The 20,991-nt window shown below is 37.7% G+C and overlaps 1 protein-coding gene and 1 pseudogene across 11 annotated transcripts in view; one reads left to right on the forward strand and one right to left on the reverse strand.

Moving 5' to 3' along the window:
* Window positions 1-20,991, reverse strand: part of SPOPL (speckle type BTB/POZ protein like) — a 73,624-nt gene that overhangs the window by 32,630 nt on the left and 20,003 nt on the right. The window lies entirely within an intron of this gene.
* On the forward strand, window positions 3,998-5,471 carry LOC102166074 (kelch-like protein 7; annotated as a pseudogene).

Genomic DNA, 20,991 nt, shown 5'->3' on the forward strand with positions numbered 1-20,991 from the left:
GCAAGTTAACAATAATATGCACTGGGAGACATCAGCTCCAAGATTTTCTACTTTTCTACATGTGTAACTGGGTCACCATGCTATATAGTAGAAAAAAATAAATAAAAGCAAAAACAACTTGCAGAAATAAAAACAACATACCAATAAAGAGGCAAAACAATTTTTTTAAAGCAACCTTGAAGTGAAAAGCATATAACTGAAGTAGAAAAATGACAAAAGGGGCCATGCTCTAATATACATATTTATGAACTAGTAGAATTACTCAACTTGTTGAGAGATCAACAGAGATTACACAACCCATAGATAAAAGAAAAAAAATGAAGAGAGCGTCAGAGAAATGTGGGACCTTATTAAGTTAAGCACATTGACAAACATATAATGGGAGGACTAAAAGTAAAAAAGATAAAATGGAGAAGAAACATATCCTAAGAAATAATGACTGAACATTTCCCAAATTTATTCAAGAATACTACTATACACACATTTAGAAAGCCCAACTAACTCCAAGTAGGATGTACACAAAGAGATCCATAGATGCATCATAGTTAAAAAATGATGAAAGCCAGAGACATGGAAAAACTAGTCACTAGGACAGCTATAATTAAAAAATAGAAAATTACCAGCACTGGAGAGAATATGGAAGAAAAAAATTTTTTTTTTTTTTGTCTTTTTGCCTTTTTCTTACGACCGCTCCTGCGGCATGTGGAGGTTCCCAGGCTAGGGGGCCAATCGGAGCTGCAGCCACCTGCCTACGTCAGAGCCGCAGCAACGCGGGATCTGAGCCGTGTCTGCAACCTACACCACAGCTCATGGGAACGCCGGATCCTTAACCCACTGAGCAAGGCCAGGGATTGAACCCGCAACCTCTTGGTTCCTAGTCAGATTTGTTAACCACTGCGCCATGATGGGAACTCCATTGCTGGTAGAAATGAAAAATGGGTCAGCTACTGGAAAATTTGGCAGTTCCTCAAAAAAGTAATTCCATTCCTAAGTATACATCCAAAATAATAACAAGTGTTCAAATAAAAACTTGTACATGAATGTTCATAACAATACTACTCACGACAAGACATAAGATTATTGGCTGATAATCCAATGACCATCAACTGATAATGGATAAACAAAATGATTATATAGCCATAAAAACAAAGAAATATTGATATATGCTTCAACATGGATGAACCTCAAAATATGGTTAAGTGAAGAAATTCAAGGAGTTCTTGTTGTGGCTCAGCAGGCTATGAACACAACTAGTATCCATCAGATATGGGTTCTATCCCTGGCCTTGCTCAGTGAGTTGGGGATCTGGCATTGCCATGAGCTGTAGCGTAGGTCTCAGATGCAGCTCAGATCTGGCATTGCTATGAGCTGTAGCGTAGGTCTCAGATGCAGTTCAGATCTGGCATTGTTGTGGCTGTGGTGTAGGCCGGCAGCTGTACCTCTGATTTGACCCCTAGCCTGGGAACTTCCATATGCCCATATGCTGCAGGTGCAGCCCTAAAAAGCACAAACAAACAAACAAACCCCAAGGTAATGGAAGTAATTATAAAGTTTCTTCTATAACCACTGAGATTAAATTACTCACTATTACAGAATAAAGTACCATACAGTTTATTTTTAACAATTCTCAAGAGAGTAATTTTCAATAACTGTATAGCAGCCTTAGCTTACCAAGCTTTAAGACAAATGGAATATATAAATTATTTAACAAAGTTCAGGTAAAAAAAAAATCACTCTGTCTGAAAAATATAAAAATTCTATCCAGGTATAAAATGTAACTAGCATGTGTATGAGATACCTCTTTTGAACTGTCATCTGTAAACAGCTCAAGTCTTCTAGAAGCTATCTTAATCAACTGTGATGTTAATCACTGCATTGTTTATTTAATTCTTCAACTAACAAAAATGTAAATCACTTTGTAACTGTGAAATACTACCATATTTATCCTAAAAGTTATTGAAACCGCTTTATGAAGTTGTAACTGAAAACACTGTCTGAGGTCAATATATATAGACTATAAGTATTAAATCAAAGGAAATGAGTTAATATGTAACAATATATAATGTTCAAAAGTTTTGCTAAAACCTATCAGGAAGAATAAAGGTGATAAAATAATAACAATATGTATATCATAAATTCCTTAAATCTATTTAAATTACGCATGTGATGACTTCATGGAAATGCAATAAGCATTTATTATGTGCTTAGATATATTATGCACATAATGGAACTTGAAGCACTACAAAGATAAATAACATATAGTCCCTGCTTTGTGTAGGTGGAGAGAGAGATACATGCTAGGTTACTTTCAATATAGTCATATGATATAAGAATGTACAGAGTAATAATGAAGCACTTTCAGGACAGGTAGGATGTCCTGAAGATGGTCTCTGAGCTGGATGCTAAAGGAAGCAAACAAATTATAGGAAGACCACGAACTACAGCACAGATTTTTAACAGCAAGGGTTATATACTAAGACCAATGTGAATGAATCACTGTTTTTGTCAAATTCCATAATGTTATAGACACTGGGCCTTTACTTTGTCTATTTAAAGATTAGAACACCTCATTTCCCTATGGTTGGTGAATGGATAACATGAAACTTCATATATATATATGTAAAATTTATCTGTATTTATGCTTAGTACAATATCTATATCTATATATCTGTGCTTCTGCTTACCACAATGTGATTATTAGAATAGATACACAACAAGGAAAACTTCACAGGTGATATCTGAAGGTAAATCATTTGGGCAGTGGTGGTAAGGGTGGTAATTTACAAAATAATTAACGTATACAGAAAGTACTTAGAGGCTATCATGGGGTCTTCTGCTTCTGAGTATGATGAAATAGCTGGCAGATAAACTAAATTCTACTATGAAGTAGAAAAATCTGGGTAAAAATAAAATATCTGTTTAAAAGCCATCCAGAGCTACTCAAGCAACCAGGACAGAGGGTCCCAAGACTCCGAAGAAGAATGAATAATCTAATGGTAAGCTGATGGACTACAGACACTTTCTTCTAAGAGCATATGCTGATTCTAGCCACAACACAGAGTGAGAATCCAGGCTTTGCCCAAGCTGAGGGCTGCTGCCAAGAGGCAGAAATATCAGCAAAGATTCTGTCGGCCTCACGGGGTAGAAGATAAAAATAGGTACCTGAGAGGCTAAGATCCTGATGAAAAATGTCCTTCAAGACTTCTGTGGAATGCTGATGTGCATGGAGCAGGAAGCCAAGAAGCTTCCCAAAAGTACAGCAAAGTTTTCAGATTATCTCATACCGCTAAGAAGACAAGGATTAGAGTTTAGGATCTGCCAGAGAGAGGGGCCCAAGTGAAAACATCAGGTCTTTAGTTGGAAGGCCTGGGAAGCTAGGCTGTATGAGAAGAATAAACCGTATATACAAACAGCCTTAATTCAGTCTTGATTCACTACAGTCTCCAACTAACTCAAAGTTATCAGCCCCTCTGCTTTATATCTAAGAGAGGAAACGATGAACCTTTCATGAAAGATGATATCATGTGCAACCTTTACAATTTTCATAATGGCTAGTAGTCAATAAACAATTGCCAGGCTGCCAAAAGACAGAGGAATATGACTGAAAACTAGGAGGAAAAATCAAAACCAAAACCAGGCACAGACCCAGACTCACAGAACCTTCAGGCATTCAGAAATCAACAGGCAGAAACTTTAAAATAATTGTGATTAATATGTTGTATATTAACAATATGTAGTAGAAAGGAAAATATGGCGAAAAAATAGATGAAGTTTTATCAAGAATATAAGTCCTTGGGACATCACCTCCCTGTGAGTCACTGGGCCTTGTCCTACCACAGGGGCCACACTGCTGCTGGCCCCTTGTCCTGGAGCACGGCGTGGCAGCTGCAGTCCTGGCTTCAGCCTGGGGTAGGTAAAGAGAAGCCTCAGTGTGCCAGAAGCATGCAACCTCTTGCCCGACCCAGTGAGCCCCGGGTGTAAACCGCGCTGATGGAGGATGGCAGCATCCGGGGTGGAGAAAAGCAGCAAGAAGACTGAGAAGAAACTTGCCACACAAGAGAAAGCTAAATTGTTGGCAGGCTTCATGGACGTCATGAATAATATGCAAAAACAGAAAACATTGTGATGTGATCTTTAAGGTCCAGGAAAGAAAGATACCTGCTCATTGTGTTGTCCTTGCTTAAGCCAGTCATTTTTTTTAACCTAATGTTTACAACTAACATGCTTGAATCAAAGTCCTTTGAAGTAGAACTCAAAGATGCTGAACTTGACATTACTGAACAACTTGTGGAATTTGCCTATACTGCTAGAATTTCTGTGAATAGCAACAATGTTCCGTCTCTGTTAGATGCAGCAAACAAGTACCAGATTGAACCTGTGAAGAAAATGTGTGTTGATTTTTTGAAAGAACAAGTCAATGCTTCAAACTGTCCTGGTGTAAGTGTACTAGCAGTGTCTAGACTCTCCTGAATTGAAAGCAACTGCAGATGACTTTATTCATCAACATTTTACTGAAGTTTAAAAAACTGATGAATTTCTACAGCTTGATGTCAAACGAGTTACACATCTCCTCAACCAGGACACCGACTGTGAGAGCAGAAGACCAGGTTTATGATGCTGCCATTGCGTGGTTGAAATATGATGAACCTAATCGCCAGCCATTTACGGTTGACATCCTTACCAAAGTCAGGTTTCCTCTTATATCAAAGAACTTAAGCAAAACAGTACAAGCTGAACCGCTTATTCAAGACAATCCTGAATGCCTTAAGATGGCGGTAAGTAAGTTGCTTTAATATCCACTTATAACCTGATGATGTAGCCAGTTTCTCATGGGCTTAAAACCCTTGAGAGGAGTTCCCACTGAGGGTCAGCAGTAACGAACCTGAGTAGTATTCATGAGGACACGGGTTTGATCCCTGACCCTTCTCAATGGGTAAAGGATCCAGTGTTGCTGTGAGCCTCAGTGTAGGTCAAAGACGTGGCTCAGATCCTGGGTTGCTGTGGCTGTGGCATAGGCTGGCAGTTGTTCTCCAACTTGACCCCTAGTCTGGAAACTTCCACATGCGTGTGGCCCTAAAAAGACCAAAACAAACAAATAAACAAAAAAAACCCTGAGAATGGATCAGACTCAGAAGCCAGGGAGAAATAGCTGAAACTTCGCTCTAGGTAATTAATCTGTTCAGTTTTTTAACTGTCTATCTGGAGAGAACTTAGCCTCAACCCTTATTTTATAGGGACATATGTGATAGAAGGTAAAAATTACACTTTGTCTCCTTTTGTGTACAGTAACTTTCATGCACATTGTTATTAGTTTCCTTTTTAAAATAACTCAGTATTGTACTGTGATCACATGTTCATTCTTAGAGAAAAAGGTTGGTTTGTTTGCACCTGGAACACAACATTTTTCGCCACACTTTTTCATTTACTTAATAATTTCTTGACTTGCAGGTTATGTTTCAATCTCTCTGTAAAATACCATTTTAATAAAACTGTCTGTACAATTAAAAAAAAAAAAGAATATAAGACCTTGGGAGTTCCGGTCATGGCACAGTGGAAACAAATCTGACTAGGAACCATGAGGTTGTGGGTTCAATCCCTGGCCCCGCACAGTGGGTTAAGGATATGGTGTTGCCATGAGCTGTGTGGAGGTCACAGACTTAGCTCAGATCCTGCGTTGCTGTAGCTGTGGCATAGGCTGGCAGCTGTAGCTCCGATTCGACCCCTAGCCTGGGAACTTCCATATGCTGCACATGCAGTGTCTGTGGCCCTAATTGAAAAAAAAAAAAAAAAAAAAGGAAAAAGAGAAAGAAAAAAGAATATAAGTCCTTAACAAAGGATCAAGTGGAAACTCTAGAACAAAAATAAATAAATAAATAAACCAGCCCTGAAATTAAAAACTTAATATGTAAGCTTAACAGAAAAAAGATAGGAATAGAAGTCTTTTTTAAGAGGTCAATAAAAGAGGAGATCCCACAGTGGCTCAGTGGAAATGAACCTGACTAGTATCCCTGAGGATGCCAATTCAATCCCTGGTCCTGCTCAGTGGGTTAAGGATCAGGTGTTGCCATGAGCTGTGGTGTAGGGTCACAGATGTGGATCAGATCCGTGTTGCTGTGGTTGTGGAGTAGGCCAGCAACAGTAGCTCCAATTTGATCCCTGGCCTGGGAAATTCCATCTAACACACCCAAAGTCCTAAAGAAAAAAAAAAAAAAAAAATATATATATATATACACACACACACACACACACACACACACACACACACACATATATATATATATACACACACACACACACACACACATATCCCCCCCCACACACCCATATGATGGGGGGGAGGGAGGGAGAGAGGGGTGGAAAGAGAAAGGGAGGAAGGAAGGTGGGGGGGGAGACAAGAGGCAAGATCTAGTGTTCCACAGCAAAAGAATGTAAGTTATTTTCAAGGGAATAGAAGACATTTATTAAATGACAAATCTTCCATCTAAAAGAAGCTAAGAAAAAATAAGTCAAACCCAGCAAAAGTAGAAGAAATAATATAGGTATAAGCAGCAGAAACCAATGACTAGGGAAAAAATGAACAACAGAGAAAATACAAAGCCAAAAGGTGGTTCTTCAAAAAATTAATAAAATTGATTCAGTTAGACTAATCAATGGAAAAGAGAGAGGACACAATTTTACAACACCAAAAATGATGCCTTAAAAGATAATGAGGCTATCATGAAAATGTTTAACCAACTTAATTGAAAATTTGAATAAAATGAGAAAATTACTTAAAACGCATCACTTTCTAAAACTGACACAAATATGAAAATCATAAATAGTCCTATTTTTATTAAAATTTAACTATTAAAAACCCTCCCACAAGGAAAATTTATACAGATGGCTTCTTATTTGATGAAACAAGCGTAACTTTTTTTTTTTTGTCTTTTTGCCTTTTCTAGGGCTGATCCCGAGGCATATGGAGGTTCCTAGGCTAGGGGGTCTAATTGGAGCTGTAGCCGCAGGCCTATGCCAAAGCCACAACAACAAAGGATCCAAGACAAGTCTGAAACCTACACCACAGCTCACGGCAACGCCGGATCCTTAACCCACTGAGCAAGGCCAGGGATTGAACCCGCAACCTCATGGTTCCTAGTTAGATTCCTTAACCACTGAGCCATGACGGGAACTCTGGAACAAGTGCAACTTTTGTACCAAAACCTGTCAAGCACATTACAAGAAAGAAAAATATAGAAAAGTCTCTCTTGTGAACATACACGTAAAAATGCTAAGCAAACTAATAGTAGTCAAACCTAGGATTGTATAAAAAGTTTATTTCACAACCAATGAGGTTGTGAATAATACAAGGGTGATCAACATCAGAATTTATTAGTTTATCCTATTAAACTAAAATAGTGGCAAAGAGATTACCTTGATAGATGCAGAAAAGGCATCTGATAAAATTTAATACCCATTTGGGATAAAAGCTCTTTAACAAACTGCAAATAAAAGAGAACTTCCCTAGTTTTACAGTGTCTTAAAACACATGTGCATATCTGTACAGAGTTCCGGGTGAGATGAGACTAGACTTGACAAAAAGACAAGAAAGATCAGTTCTTTTCATTCAACATTTCACCTGAAGTCCCAGCCAGTACCTTAAGGTAGGAAAAATTAAAGACATAAGAAATCGAAAAGAAGAAAGAAAATTATCACTATTCCCAGATAACACCATGACTGTGTAGAAACTAATAGAATTATATAACCAACAGTATGCTATATACAAAGTCAACATACAAAAATCTAATGTATTTCTATATGCTAGCAATGATTAGAAAGTTAAAAAATTAAAAAGATACCATTTATAATATAATCTAAAAATCCACTTTTCCTAGAAATAAATCTAATGAAAGACACTTATAAACTCTACATGGAAAACTACAAAATGGTATTGAAAGTAAAGAGAAATAGGCTACAGTTCATGAAATATAAAATAAATCTTACAAAGAATTCTCCCCAGATTAATACATAAATTCAAGGTAACCACTACTAAAATCCCAAAAGTGCTTTGTGTGGAAATTGAAGATGAATTCTAAAATTTATATGGATATGAGAAAGGATCAAGAATACTCAAAATATTCTGTTATTTTGCTATTTAGGGCTGCACCTGCAGCATATGCAAGTTCCCAGGCTAGGGGTTTAAGTGGAGCTGCAGCTGCCAGCCTATACCACAGCCACAGCAATGCCAGATCTGTGACCTACACCACAGCTCATGGCAATGCTGGATTCTTAACCCACTGACCAGGGCCAGAGATTGAACCTGTATCCTCATGGATACTAGTCCAGTTTGTTTCTGCTGAGCCACAATGGGAACTCCCACCCAAAACATTCTTGAAGAACAACAGAGCTAAATGATTATAAGTACACCAAGTATAAAATATCAAGACTTAAGTATAAAAAAATAAGTATAAAATATCAAGACTTTAAATACTGCTATGGAAATTAAGACAGTGGTACTAATGAAAAAAAATTAGAGAAACTGATCATGGAAGAAAGTAAGAGAGTCCAGAAATAGACACATACATATTCAGCCAGCTCATTTATGACAAAAGTATAATAAAAAGCAGTATAGAAAGTATGGTTTTTATGGTCCTGGGTCAAATGGATAGTCATACAGAAAAATAAAATCTTGACTCCTACCTCACATCACATACAATGATCAACTCCTGATGTACTTCAGATATAAACATGAAAGCAATGGAATAAAGCTTTGGTGGGTGGTAATGGGAGGACATCTTTATAACTTTGGGGCAGGCAAATATTTCTTAAGCAGGATGCAGTGTATAAAAAGGTATCTGCAGTACACATATCTGATATAGGACTTATATCCACAATATATAGAGAATTCCTACAAACTACTATTAAAAAATGCAGGCAACTGAACAGAAAAATTGGCCAAAGACTTAAATACAGCATAAAAAGCTAAAAAAAAACCTTAAAAGGACAATACACTATGTGCTGGCAGATGCAGAGAAATTAATCTCTAAAATTACACTGATAGTGAAAGTAAAAATTAGTCTAGCTCCTCTGGAAAACTGTTGCAATATCTATCAAAGCTAAACAACTGAATACTTTGAAACTCATCAATTTCACTCCTGAGCATACAGCCAATACTTTACATTCATATGTTCATCAAAAGATGTGTGCAAGACTGTTCATAGATGGGCTCTAGATACAAATATAAAAACAAAGGGAAAAAACACTTTGGCTGACTAAACGTGAAAACTACCCAAATGTTAAATAAGTGACAGAATGGATAAACTGTGAACATTCATATAGTGGAATACTATACAACGAGTGAATAGTCTTCTACAACATGCAACATGTATAAATTTCATAAGTTAAGCTAAAAAGCCAGACATGCTGTATGAATTCCATCTATACAAAATTTTAAACAGGTAAAACTAACTTATAAGAAGTGAGAATAGCAGAGGTATAAGTGGCAAGGTTTTGAGGGACTATAGATGATATCCAGATTTATAGATTAGAAAAAAGATTTAAGTCAATGATCAAAGGGATTCATGTAAGAGGCACTTGGACAATTTAAGAGTTTGGGGGTGGGAGAAGAAGTAGAATTATAAACATATTCAAGAAGACTATAAAAACATACATATTTATTATAGCTCTACAGAAGTACACACACAGAAAAATACAATGGGATTAGTGTCATTTACTAGCTTCCTATAAGCCCAATCATGTAAAGAACCCTACTACTACTATTCCAGGAAGTGCTTACTAAATGGGAACAAGAGGAGTTCCTGTTGTGGCTCAGCAGAAATGAATCTCACTAGTATCCATGAGGACGTAGGTTTGATCCCTGGCCTTGTTCACTGGGTTAAGGATCTGGTGTTGCTGTGAGGTGCGGTGTAGGTCACAGACAAAGTTCAGATCTGGTGTTGCTGTGGTGTAGCCTGGTAGCTGTAGCTCTGATTTGACCCCTAGCCTAGAAACTTCCATATGCCACACCTGCGGCCCTTAAAAAAAAAAATGGGAACAAGAATCTCTAGCAGCCAAACCCCTGCAGGTATGCTTGCTACTGATTCCACCAAGCCAACAAAATAACTTCCTCATTCAAAGTTTTCAACTCATTTAACAGGGATTTTTGGAGCTCTTGCCATGGCTCAGCAGAAAGCAATCTGACTAGCATCCATGAGGACGCAGGTTCAATCCTTGGCCTTGCTCACTGGGTTAAGGATCTGGCATTGCCGTGAACTGTGGTGTAGGTTGCAGATGTGGCTCGGATCCAGTGTTGTTGTGGCTGTGGCATAGGCCAGCAGGTACAGCTCCAATTCGATCCCTACCCAGGTAACCTCCATATGCCATAGGTGAGGCCTTAAAAAGACAACAACAATAATAAAATAGAGGGATTTTTCTCTGCCAATGCATTACCAGCATTACAAAGAATCACAGTGAAAACTCATTTTATAATCATCCACTTCATGACAGCTTAGCAGATACTGATCTGTCCCACAAGGAAAGGGCTACCTAAAATGCGTAACTTTTTTCTAAATAGAAGCAATCTAATAATAACAAGAATAAATATTCTGTAAAGGCATTCTATACTCCAGGCTAAGAATTTGCCTAATTTAAGGCCCAAAATAACTGAGGAGGGCAATATCTACCTCTGTCAATGTTACAGGCAAGTAGAGTGCAAAAGGCTATGTAATCTGCCCAAGAATATAATGCTAAAATCTGGCAATGCCTGCCAGCCTGCCTGGATTCAAGCCTAAGCTTATACTAAATTCTTAAAGATGATCTTACCAGCATGTTAGTAATAGAAACAAAAACAACCACCCAGGACAAAGGGGACTCATACTGTCTTCGAAACTCATGTGACAGACACATGGTCTTCTATCAATTTTCTAACTTCTAGATGCATGGATCATATTTTTAACCCAAGATGGAACTGCGAAAATAGTACATAATCAAAGCAGTGAAGTAAGTGCATACATCTGTCTCTTGTATTTCCCAACAAACCAATGAGATGACAACAAATTTTTACAAAAGAATGAAGTTATAATAGGGATGAAAAATAAAGGATGATATCGGCAGGTCAAAAATTTTGAGAAATTCAACGAAGATAAATGGGAACATATTAGCAGAGAAATCAATTAGATAGGAAGAAATTAGCAAGGAAACTAAAGGAGAAAATCACAACAGACATTTGGGAAAAATATAAAACAAAATAACCCTGGTTAAAATGGAGTCAACTTGGGGATAGAATAGCACACTTAAATAAAACAAGAATAACCTGCTTTGAAAAAGTGTCAGGAAATAAGAATTCTTGTGAATTAAAAACATAAATGATAAAATAAATCCAATAGGGAGATGGGATTAAGATGACTGAGCACAAGGACTGGAGCTCAACTTCTTTCCTAAAAACAACATTCATAACTAAAAGCTGAGCAATCTTCAACCAAATGGACCAGAAATCTTAAAAAAAATATCCTACCCCAAAAGACAAAGAGGAGGTCACATCAATAGGCAGGAGGGGTGATTACACAATATCAACAACCCCATACCTCGCAGGTGGGAAGCCCCATGGACTGGAAAGTAACTGGTTCACAGGGACTCACCTACAAGAGTGAGAGTTCTGAGCCCCACATCAAACTCCCATGGGAGAAAGAGCCCTGAAGCCCCTGAAGCCCCATGGACTGGAAAGTAACTGGTTCACAGAAACTCACCTACAGGAGTGAGAGTTCTGAGCCCTACATCAAACTCCCACTGGGAGAAAGAGCCCCTGAAGCATCTGGTATTGAAGGCCAGTGGGGCTTGTGCACAGGAGCTCCACAGGACTGGGGGAAACAGAGATCCCATTCTTCAAAGGCACACATGGACTTTCACATGCACTGGGTCCCAGGGCAATGCAAAGTCTCCATAGGAATGTGGGTCAAACCTGACTGCAGTTCTTAGAGGACATCCTGGGAAAACAGGGGTGAATGTGGCTTGTGTGGGGGAAGGACATTGGAAGCAAAGCTCTTGGAAGTATTCAGCACCTGTGCCTTTCTCTGGAGGTGGCCATTTTGGGAAAACCTGGCCCCACGCATCAGTCAGTGCTGAGAAGCCCCAGGCCAAACAACAATCTAAGTGGGATCACAGCCCCACCCTTCAGTAAACAGGCTGCCTAAAGAATCCCCAAGCACATAGTAACCTCTAATGCCATACAGAGACAAAGCCCCACCCACCAGAGGGATTGGAATCAGCTCTACCTACCAGTGGGAAGGCATCAGCCCCTCCCATCAGGAAGCCTACAGCAAGCCCCCATACAGACTTCAGCCACAAGGGGGGCAGACACTAGAAGTAAGAGAGGCTATGACTCTATTATCTGTAAAAAGGTCACCACACCAAAAACCTATAAAAATGAAAAGACAGAGAACTATAACTCAGATGAGGGAGAAAGGAAAAACCCCACAAAATCAGCTAAGTGATCAGGAGATTGTCAGCCTCCAGGAAAAAGACTTTAGACTGTTGATGCTGAAGAGGATGGAAGACATTGGAAATAAGCTGGAGGCAAAGATGGATAACTTAGAGGAAACACTGGTCAAAGAGATACAAGATATAAAACTTAAACAAGAAGAGATGCAAAATACAATAACTGAAATAAAAAATTCACTAGAAGCAGCTAACAACAGAATACAGGAGGCAGAAGAACGAATAAGCAAGGTGGAGGACAGATTAGTGGAAATCACAGATGAGGAACAGAAAAGAGAAAAAAGATTGAAAACAAATAGAGTTTCAGAGAACTCTGGGACAAAGTTAAACACACCAACATCCATATTATAGGGGTGCCAGAAGGAGAAGAGAGAAAGAAGGGGAGAGAAAAAATATTCCAAGAGATAATAGCTGAAAATGTCCCTAACACGGGAAAGGAACCACTCACTCAAATCCAGGAAGCACAACGAGTACCATTAAAATAAACCCAAGGAGAAATACACTGAGACACAAATTAATCAAACTGACCAAAATTAAAGGCAAAAAGAAAATCTTGAAAGCAGCTAGGGAAAAGAAACAAATAACATACAAGGGGACCCCAATAAGGTTATTGGCAGATTTTTCAGCAGAAATTCTGCAGGCCAGAAGGGAGTGGAATGATATACTTCACACGATGAAAGGAAAAAACCTCCAACCAAGATTACTTGACCCAGCAAGGCTCTCATTCAGATTTAAAGGAGAAATCAAAAGCTTCTCAGAGAAGCAAAAGCTAAGAGAATTCAGCAATGCTAAACCAGCTTTACAACAAATACTAAAGGAACTTTTCTAGACAGAAAAGAAAAGGCAGCAAGAGGAAAAAGAAATACCACAAATGACAAGGCTCACCAGTAAAGGTATATATACAGTAAAGATACGAAATCATCCACACGCAATTATGCCACCAAAATCAGAAATCATGAGAAGAGGAGGGTACAAATGCAGGACATTGGAGATGCACTTGCAATTAAGAGACCAACAACTTAAAACAATCTCAGATATATATAGACTCTTGCATCAAAACTTCAGAGTAACTGCAAACCAAAAATCTACAATCAATACACAAACAAATAAGAAAAATCAACTAAAATACAACACTAAACATAGTCATCAAACCAGAAGAGGAAAGAACAATAAAAGGGAAGAAAAAAGAGCAACAAAAATAAATCCAAAGTAATTAATAAACCAGCAATAAGAACATCCTATCAATAATTACCTTAAATGTTAATGGACTAAACCACGCAACCAAAATACATAAACTGGCTGAATGGATACAAAAATAAGACCCATATATATGCTTTCTTCAAGAGACCCACTTCACTTCTAGGGACACATACAAATTGAAAGTGAGAGGATGGAAGAAAATATTTCATGCAAATGGGGATCAAAGGAAAGCTGGAGTAGCAATACTCATATCAGACAAAATAGACTTTAAAATGAAGAATATTTTAAGGGACAAGTAAGGTAACTACATAATAATCAAAGGATCAATCCAAGAAGAAGATAGAGCATCTTCTACACACACAACATAGGTTCACCACAATATATAAGGCAACTGCTAACAACCTTAAAAGGAGAAATCAACAACTACACAATTATAGTGGGGGACTTTAACACCTCACTTACAGCAATGGACAGATCGTCCAGACAGAAAATCAGTAAGAAAACACAGGCCCTGAATGAAGCATTAGACCAGATGGACATAATAGATATTTATATGACATTCCATCCAAAAGCAACAGAGTACACATTCTTCTCAAGTGCACATGGAACATTCTCTAAGATGGATCACATCCTGGGCTACAAATCCAACCTTGGTAACTTTAAGAAAATTGAAATCATATCAAGAATCTTTTCTGAACACAATGCTATCCGACTGGAAATCAACAACAAGAGAAAAAGTGCAAAAAAACACAAACACATGGAGACTAAACAACATACTACTAAACAACCAATGGATCAGTGAAGAAATTAAAGAGGAAATTAAAAAATACCTAGAAGCAAATGACAACAAAGATATGACACTTCAAAATCCATAGGATGCAGCAAATGCTGTTCTAAGAGGAAAGTTTATAGCAATACAAGCCCACCTCAGGAAATAAGAAAAAGCTCAAATAAACAAGGTAACTTTACATCTAAAGCAGCTCGAGAGAGAAGAACAGACAAGACCTAAAGTTAGTAGAAGGAAAGAAATAAAGATCAGAGCAGAAATCAATGAAGTAGAAACAAAGAAAACCATAGAAAAGATCAAATAAACGAAAAGCTGGTTCTTTGAAAAGATCAACAAAATGGATAAACCCTTAGCCAGGCTTGTCAAGGAAAAAAGAGAGAAGACTCAAATCAGTAAAATTAGAAATGAAAAAGGAGAAGTAACAACAGACATCACAGAAATACAAAGGATCATCAGAGACTACTATATGCAACTATATGCCAATAAAATGGAAAACCAAGAAGAAATGGACAAATTCTTAGAAAGGCACAATCTTCCAAGACTAAACCAAGATGAAACAGAAAAGATAAATGGACCAATCACAAGTACTGAAATTGAAACTGTGATTAAAAAACTTCCAACAAAAGTCCAGGCCCAGATGGCTTCACAGGCAAATTCTATCAAACATTTAGAGAAGAGCTAATTCCTATCCTTCTGAAACTATTTCAAAAAATTGCAGAGGAAAAGATACTCCCAAACTCATTCTATGAGGCCACCATCACCCTGATACAAAAACCAGACAAAGATACCACAAAAAAGAAAACCACAGGCCAATTTCACTGATGAACATAGACAAAATCCTCAACAAAATACTAGCAAACTGCATCCAACAATACATTAAAATGATTGTACATGATGATCAAGTGGGATTTATCCCAGGGATGCAAGGGGTCTTCAATACCTGCAAATCCATCAGTGTGATACACCACATTAACAAACTGAAGAATAAAAACCATATCATCCTTTCAATAGATGCAGAAAAAAACCTTTGACAAAATCCAACACCCATTTCTGATAAAAATCCTTCAGAAAGTGGGCACAGAGGGAACCTACCTCAACATAATAAAGGCCATCTGTGACAAACCCAGAGCTAACATCATTCTCAATGGTGAAAAGCTGAAAGAATTCGAGGTGAGATCAGGAACAAAACAAGGATGTCTGCTCTCCCCACTACTATCCAACATAGTTTTGGAAGTCCTAGCCACAGCAATCAGAGAAGTAAAAGAGATAAAAGGAAGCCAAATTGGGAAGGAAGAAGTAAAACTATCACTCTTTGCAGATGACATGATACTATACCTAGAAAATCCTAAAGACTCTACCAGAAAACTGTTAGAGCTCATCAATGAATTTGGCAAAGTTAACACACAGAATTAACACACAGAAATCAACGGCATTTCTATACACCAACAATGAAAGAGCAAAAAGAGAAATGAGGGAAGCAATCCTGTTTACCATCGCATCCAAAAGAACTAAATACCTAGGAGTAAACCTACCCAAAGAGACAAAAGACCTGTACTCAGAAAACTATAAGACACTGATCAAAGAAATCAAACATGACACAAATAGATGGAAAGACATACCATGTTCTTGGATTGGAAGAGTCAATATGATCGAAATGACTCTACTACCCAATGCACTCTATAGATTCAATGCAATCCCTATCAAATTACCAAGGACATTTTTCACAGAACTTGAACAAAATATTTTCAAGTTTGTTTGGAAGCACAAAAGACCCAGAATAGCCAGATATCTTGGAAAAGAAAAATGGAGCTGGAGGAATCAGGCTCCCGGACTTCATACAACAAAGCAACAGTCACCAAAACCGTATGGTACTGGCACAAAGATAAATAGAAAGATCAGTGGAACAGGATAGAAAGCCCAGAATTCAACCCATGCACCTACAGCCAACTAATCTATGACAAAGGAGGTAAGGATATACAAAGGAGAAAAGACAGCCTGTTTGATAAGTGGTGCTTGGAAAACTGGACAGCCACATGGAAAAGAATGAAATTAGAACACTCTCTAACACCATACACAAAAAGAAACTCCAAATGGATTAAAGACCTAGATATCAGACCAGACACTATAAAACTCTTAGAGGAAAACATAGGACAAACACTCTCTGACATAAACGACAGCAACATCTTCTCAGATCCACCTCTTAGAGTATTGACAATAAAAACAAAAGTAAACAAATGGGACCTAATCAAACTTCAAAGTTTCTGCACAGCCAAGGAAACCCTAAACAAAACAAAAAGACAACCCACAGAATGGGAGAAAATCTTTGCAAGTGAATAACTGACAAGGGATTAATCTCCAAAATTTATAAACACCTCCTACTGCTCAATACCAAAAAAACAAACAAGCCTATCAAAAAATGGGCAGAAGATCTAAACAGACAGTTCTTCAAAGAAGACATACAGATGGCCAAAAAACACATGAAAAGATGTTCAACATCACTCATCATTAGAGAAATGCAAATCAGAACCACTCTCAGGTACCACCTTATACCAGCCAGAATGGCCATCATCAAAAAGTCTACAATCAATAAGTTCTGGAGAGGGTGTGGAGAAAAAGGAACCCAATTACACACTGTTGGTGGGATTGTAAAGTGGTGCAACAGAATGGAGATGCCTCAGAACACTAAACATAGAACTACCATTTGATCCAGCAACCCCACTCCTGGGCACCTACCCAGAGAAAACCATGACATGCAAAGACACATGTACTACAACGTTCACTGCAGCACTGTTTTCAATAGGCAAGACATGGGGAACAACCTAAATGTTCATGGACAGAGGAGTGGCTAAAGAAGATGTGGTACATATACACAATGGAATAATAGCCATTAAAATGAACAAAATACCGGCATTTTTAGCAACATGGATGGACCTAGAAATTACCATGCTAAGTGAAGTCAGTCATACCATGAGACACCAACATCAAATGCCGTCACTGATATGTGGAATCTGAAAAAAGGACAGAATGAACTTCTTTGCAGAACAGATACTGACTCACAGACTTTGAAAAACTCATGGTTTCCAAAGGAGACAGTTCGGGGGTGGGGGATGCGCTGAGGTTGTGACATGGAAATGCTATAAAATTGGGTTGTGATGATCATTGTACAAGTATAAATGTAATAAATTCATTGAGTAATAAAAAAATTCACATTAAAAAATAAAAAGAAATATGCAATGATAAAAATGCATTACTTAGTATGTTACTATCTTTAATTTTGTTGTCTGTAGAAATAATGAATAAATAAATGTTCTTCTGAAAAAAAAATAAATCCAATGGGAAGGTAAACAACAAAACAGTTATAATAAATGTAAAACCAAAGATAAAGTCTATTTTTGAAGCGACAAATTAAAACCCAAAGAACTTGGGGACCTGAAGGTCAGAATGAAAAGATCCAATAGGTACCCTTGAAGGGGATAAAAACAGAAGTAACAGAGATATATAAAGGGAAAAACACTGATTATTTCCATGATCTGAAGAAAGACACAAGTTCCCAGAAAGGCCTCACTAAGTTCCAAGAATGCTTACTGAAAAAAGATCTATACCTAGATACATCCTGGTAAAACTTGAGTTCCACACACATACACACAAAGAAAAGAAAAGAAAACCCTATCACTTCTCATGTTATCTAAAAAGGAACCAGTCACACTTAAATCTGAATGCTTATAGGGAGTGTACCTGGGCCTAGACATTTTCATATAGCAAACTGAAAAGTTTGCTATTCTACACTGAAAATTACCCAAGGAACCAAATGAGCTGCAAACTATTTTACATGGCACGCCTTTATAAGTAAAAATAAAAAGGCTTATACTCTTGACATGTATGTTTATTTATAAACTAACATTATTACACTACTATTATGTACACTATAAAGCATATCAAAATAAACATCAGATAAAATTATCTAATTTGTAATATATTGACACCCCCCCAAAATATCTTGTGAAACCCCTTTAACTAGATGCTTCATTTTGAAGACCACAGCTCTAATGAAATCTAAAGAAAAAAATCCATGGGATTGAAAAGCAACAGAACTGAACAAGTCTCAGAAGAGAAGGAAACTCTAAGAAAACCTAAGAGAATCTACTAAAATTTGACAGTAAGAAAATTTTTGGTTGGTAGTTTTTTATGTACATAGGCTTATATTTCATTCTCTGTGAGGCTATTCTACTTTGTCCCACAGTGTTTTTATATAATCGCATTTTAAATATTTCCTGGTTTAAAATTTTTAGAATTGTTATGTAAATAAAGCAAAAAGACATCACTGTTACAAAACAAAATGCAAACACCTTGATGATATAACACTAAAAATGAATTAGGAGACCGAGGAAGTGAAGAAAGGAACGTTATAGAAGTAGGTAGAACTAATAAATAAAAAAGAATATTAATCGAAACCACTTAGAACCCAAAACAGGAGTTCCCGTCATAGCGCAGTAGAAACGAATCCGACTAGGAACCATGAGGTTGTGGGTTCAATCCCTGGCATTGCTCAGTGGGTTAAGGATCCGGCGTTGCTGTGAGCTGTGGTGTAGGTCGCAGACACGGCTCAGATCCTGCATTGCTGTGGCGGCTGTGGCATAGGCCAGCGGCTGTAGCTCTGATTCAACCCCTAGCCTGGGAACCTCCATGTGCTGCAGATACAGCCCTAAAGAGCTAAAAACAAACAAACAAACAAAAAACACAAACTAAAACCAGGTATAATTTACAATGGGAAGTGGAACTGGGAGTGGGAAGGTGATTTCCTATTCTTTTTACTTTTATGTAGTATGAATCTCAATATAATTACAACTTCTATTTTTAAAAAGTATTACAAGCAGGGATGGGGGGAGTAGTACATAACACAGTATGCTCATTTAGAAAACGGAAACTGGTTACTACTGACTGCCACAGTTAGCTCATATTAAATTCTCCTACCACCTCTATCCTCCAGCTACTGCTTTTACTACTGAATTTTACATGCACAGTGGTGATTTTACCCAATCTGTGTTTTCTATGAAGGTTTTTCAGTGTTTTATTCATTTCTATAATGCAAAGCCTAGCACAATGTTTAAGTGTTGATTTTTTAAAAAGAGGGGGGCTAAATTAAATGGTCTAAGGAAATTAACTTAAAACTAGACACAAAAAGAGAAAAGCAATCTTGTAGTTCCAATCACTTAAAACCAGTTTATCTCAAGTTTACTAAAGTTCACTAAAATGCATATAACATGGAGAGAAAGTCGCTTCTTTGAAGGTAGTTGTGACTCTCAGGAGAGTGATCTGACCCAGTGGCGGCACATCTAGACACAGGTCCTAGTGAAAACCCTAGGGGGCAGAACAGGGGGCGATAAAGGATACAGCAATGGAAACGTTCTCAACTGTCAAAAATAAAAAAGGCTGGTTAGGTGTGGGAAGACCATTCCTTCTTCCTGACTATACATATTCCTACAGAAAGGGAAAGCCAAAAGAGGTGGGACAGGTTGGAGGAGAGGATAGGCACTCAGGGGTCATGGCTGATGGGGATGTAATTACACAGGGTCTTAGTTTAATACACACACACACAGGTTGAGCAAATACTTGCAATTACCTTAGTCTACTTACTACTTTGGCTACCATGAGGCATAAGAGAAACAAAAAAAAACAACAACTACAGATCACTTCATACCCTGCTTTTCCTAAAGCATGACATATTAAGGACACTCTGGATCTCTGGCAACCATTTTAAAAAATCATTTAAAAACAACTAGATTTATATGCCATACTAGTTGCTACAAGTTCAACTGTTTTCCTATCACTTACATAGTAACATACATAAAGCACAATAAGAAAATTATAAGCATGTGTACATCTATATTAATAGCCATATCCTTTTAAAATATATTAAGTAAATATTTCGATTTTTAAAAGGAGGCTATTTCTAGAAATCTTTTAAGGACAATATTGGGATTAAAAAAAAATCAGCCTTATTTAAAGAGTTGTCAGAGTTCCAGTTGTGGCTCAGGGGAAGAAAGAACCTAACTAGTATCCATGATGATGCAGGTTTGATTCCTGGCCTTCCTAAGGTTAAGGGATACAGCGTTGCAGTGATCTGTGGTGTAGTCAGAGCTCGGATCCTGAGTTGCTGCGGCCCTGGTGTAGGCCATCAGCTGTAGCTCCAATTGGACCATAGCCTGGGAACCTCCATATGCTGTGAGTGTGCCCCCTCAAAAAAGAAGAAAAAAGATAGGTGTCATTAAACCCCATGAAGCAAGAATTTTAAATTATGATTAATATGCAAACGGTGGTTAACCAAAAAGTGGCAAGACTAGCAGTCAGGAGTCTATTCACTATGGCGAAGTGGCAAAACCCCTCCTGTTGTTCTTTTTTTTAAATTATTCATATGTTCCTTTATTCTCTTTATTCTCTAATTCACTGATCTCTCGGTATTTTTTGGGGATCTATGCTGAGCTAAGCCCTTTGGAAACAAGGAAGGATGCGATAAAGACAGCCCTTGACCTCCTAAT

The sequence above is a fragment of the Sus scrofa genome, chromosome 15, assembly GCF_054392235.1.
Source record: "Sus scrofa isolate SSC_HxYL_T2T_F1_AM1 chromosome 15, Sscrofa_HxYL_maternal_Yorkshire_Landrace_v2.0, whole genome shotgun sequence".
In the NCBI taxonomy this organism is placed as follows: Eukaryota; Metazoa; Chordata; class Mammalia; order Artiodactyla; family Suidae; genus Sus; species Sus scrofa.